The sequence below is a fragment of the Jaculus jaculus genome, unplaced genomic scaffold, assembly GCF_020740685.1.
Source record: "Jaculus jaculus isolate mJacJac1 unplaced genomic scaffold, mJacJac1.mat.Y.cur mat_scaffold_37_1_1805170_arrow_ctg1, whole genome shotgun sequence".
NCBI lineage: Eukaryota > Metazoa > Chordata > Mammalia > Rodentia > Dipodidae > Jaculus > Jaculus jaculus.
The window spans coordinates 291,798-295,617 of NW_025423493.1; the positions used below are offsets into that span (position 1 = coordinate 291,798).

A 3,820-nucleotide genomic window follows, 5' to 3' on the forward strand; every position below is an offset into this window, starting at 1 on the left:
ACAGCAGAGTTCAGCTATAGCAAACATGCTGCTGTCATGAGGAAAAACAGCAACTATCTAAAATCATACCACACAAACCCAAAAATGAACTTACTCTACTGAAAGAAAACTAAAGAGTAGATCTGAATTTTAACTGTTGCAGTCCTCAACATCTATAGATAGGTAATAACATTAACAACCTCAAATATTTAAGGCACTGTGTGGGAACGGTTTACAATGCAGCTGAGATTATTAGGACATTAACAGCAAAGTCTAGGCAACATTTTGCCCATGCAAAAGACACAAGCAATGTAAAGAATAGCTCAATTTCTTAGGTTAAGTAACCCAACATTTACACACTAGGACACAGATAGTACAATTTACTCATATGATGTAATTCTGACACACGTACATCTGTTGCTCTAAGTCTATACACAGAATGGCTTCCCAAATATGGACGTGTCTTGCACTATTTAGCAGGTAATTTTATAAAAATAGCAGGAGCAAAACTGGACTTCTGCTCCCATAAGTCACCTGTCTAAAGTTACTATGTAAGAAGATAACATGACCAAAGACAAGTTATACCAAATGTGCAAAACACATTAAAAGTGAGATTTTTTTTAAAGCTCAAAGTTGTTTAAATTGCACCCAAGTCTACATGATTCAAAAATAACTTTCTTGTGTCATGGCTAATATTTATTAAATACCATGTCTTTATTTTTTTTGACATTTTTTAATTTAAATTTTTATTTATTTATTTATTTGAGAGCGACAGACACAGAGAGAAAGACAGATAGAGGGAAAGAGAGAATGGGCACGCCAGGGCTTCCGGCCTCTGCAAACGAACTCCAGACGCATGCGCCCCCTTGTGCATCTGGCTAACGTGGGGCCTGGGGAACCGAGCCTCGAACCGGGGTCCTTAGGCTTCACAGGCAAGCGCTTAACTGCTAAGCCATCTCTCCAGCCCCCATGTCTTTATTTTTAATCAAATGTTTGCATCATCGAGCTTACTCAGTATACTGTCTGAGTTTTCACATATACGGATACTGGCTGAGCTTTGTTGGACTCAGAGGAAATCCAGCATGTGTAGACGATGCTGCAATGTAAGGGTGTGGTGGGAAGATTTCTTTGTACTGAGTCTGATGGATGGTCTGGGGTTTATAACAGATGGGGATTTATGCCCGCTGGGACTTGGTGAACTATTCCACTAGGATGGGAGATGTTGTAGGTTGGATGCTGTAACATAGGTCTTGAGGTACATGGAGAGGCTAGGAGGTGGGACACTGGAGTGGCACTACTGAGGGTAGATGATGACAGGTATGGAAGCAGAGTAGGATGTCCTCCGAGGTGCGTATTTCCAGCCATATGTGCATGTACTGCTGTGTGGTTAGGACTCCCATGAGAAAGAGTGAATGGATTACTGGTAACACTAGTAGGGATATAGGCTTGCTGCTTTGGTGCCCAAAGTTTCCATTCCACTCTTGATGCCCAGATCCAAAGTGCTGAACCTGACTGAAGTTCAAATGCTGCTGCTGGAATGCTGATGTTAATTTTTGATGACGACTACCCATGGCAGAAGGCTGGTTTGATCTTTCAGGGGCAGATCGTCCTTTTACTAATGGCTGGCATGTAGAATCTGTGTTGGCCATTTGCTGATTGGCTTTTAATCCACTTTCTATTCCCATTGGTGGCACAACAGTGCAAACAGATGGCTTGGCTTCTGAGTCAGCACAAGTTACCAGTTTTGTGTCCTGATGAGTGTCCTCTGCATAATTGCTCTCTGCAAATGGACTGTCCTGCCCAGAAGAGTCAGATGTTGGAGAGCCATCCACAGTGTCACAACCACTTTCTTGTTCATCATCTGACATACTGTTCGGACTTTTGCAAGGGGATGGGCTAGACTGTGCTGAGCTGCTGGTGCTCAGGGTACTGTCTGGACTACTCAGGGAACACATCTGATCAATATCCAAAGTGCTCTGGCAAGCCTCACAATCTAGACTGCCTTTGCATTCTCTGAGTGAATGACGTGGTGATGTCTCTTCATCATCAGTGTCACTACTAATAGTGATCACACTCACTGCAGGACTTGGGGAGTTAGCTATGATTATAGTTTGCCACTGTTTGTCTGCAACTGATGAATCGGAGTGTTGTATTATAGATGCTTCACAACAGTTTCTTGCCTCTCCTTCTGAACTGTGATTGTCCTGTGTTTCTATGCAACTTAGTTCCTCAACTTCCTTCCCATTTATTACCTTTGGAGAAATAAATGTTGAATGTGGAATATTGGTATTCTGTAATGAGTTACTCCTGTTCTGGCACAGCTTATTTTTCTTGGTAGTGGCAGGCTGAGGCCAGACAACATGTGTGATGCCCACACTAATAGGTTGAGGAGCTGATAAAGTTATTTGATTGGTTAGAGAGGTTGTGGCATCACCAAATTGTAATGACTGCTGTGTGAAATAACTTTCCCCTAGTCTCTAGGCCTCTGTGAGCCAGCCATGCTTTCAGAAGGGAGTGATGCAGCAGCAGAAGGCATGGGAGGTACCTGCTGCCAGGCAGGCACCAGCATCTGCTGTGTTCTTCCAGACCAAGTCTGAGAAAGAACTGGTTGGATCTGCAGTGGCTGCATGGCTGGGGCCTAACTTACAAGAGGAGTAACTGGTAGGTTTACCATGTGCAGCAGGAATACCTTGAATAGCTGGGGGACAGATAATCAGTGTCTGATGGAAGGCATCACCACGACTGCACTGTGCCATTCCCCCCTGCAAAGGAATCCCATGGTGCACAACGGAATGAGCAGATGTGGTCAATGCCTGACTTCTCAATGTTGCAATTTTAGTAAAATTGGCTGTTAGTGTGGCAGTAGTACTTGAAGGTCTTTTTTTTTCTTTAAAAAAACATTTTATTAGCATTTTCCATGATTCTAAAAAAAATTCCATGTTAATTCCTTCCCTCCCCCCACTTTCCCCTTTGAAATTCCATTCTCAATCATATTACCTCTCCATCACAATCATTGTCCTTACATATATACAATATCAACCTATTAAGTACCCTCCTCCCTTCCTTTCTCTTCCCTTTATGTCTCCTTTTTAACTTACTGGCCTCTGCTTTCCATGAATTTAAGTAGCATATGTTGGAAAGCAAGAGCAAAATGAAATTACAGAGCAGAGATAAGCATCCTGACATTACTTTTCTATTCCAAAGTTGTTTGTTTTTACATAGAAAATTTACCCATTTGTAAAACAAAAGGTGATCAACTTTTGTGTATATTTAACCTGGTTAAACCTCCAATTACATCTGTACTTATGACTTTGTGACCCACCTAACATAGGCATCACCTGTGTCTAATGTAAGATGAATTTAGATTAAGACTATGTCCCTATATAAAACTTTTAGAGTATCCTTAAGTGTCTGTAAACAGTTGAAGAATCTCTAACTTTAGGCATGGCATTTAGGTTTAGCCTGAAAATTCTTTCCTACATACACACATCTTTATCCACATACTTTAACATTCTCAGTACCACTCAAAAAGCATTTTTAATGAGCATTCTATGTCCCAACATTGAAAAATTCTTTTCCAGATCCTTCAATCAATTCATCTCACCCTGTCATTAATTCTCTTTTTTTAATTCATTTTTTTTATTCCCCCAAGGGGGTGCACCATTCCAGGAAGTACTGCAATACCAGGTTGATGCATGGAGTGGATGGAGTATGCTCCTATTCCAACTCCAAGCTCCAAAAATCCTTTTAATATACTGTCCATGGATAGAGGACATATCAGATATTAGACTGATAAGAACAGATACTACACTTGATCTTAGCCAAAAGGGTGAGAAGTGAT

The 3,820-nt window shown here is 41.3% G+C and overlaps 1 non-coding gene and 1 pseudogene across 1 annotated transcript; both read right to left on the bottom strand.

The window, feature by feature from the left end:
• Positions 1 to 1,003: 1,003 nt before the first annotated feature.
• Positions 1,004 to 2,849, bottom strand: LOC123457343 (annotated as a pseudogene).
• A 780-nt stretch (positions 2,850 to 3,629) lies between these two features.
• Positions 3,630 to 3,820, bottom strand: LOC123457360. The gene has a single exon (XR_006635003.1). It is a non-coding gene; the product is annotated as a U2 spliceosomal RNA (small nuclear RNA).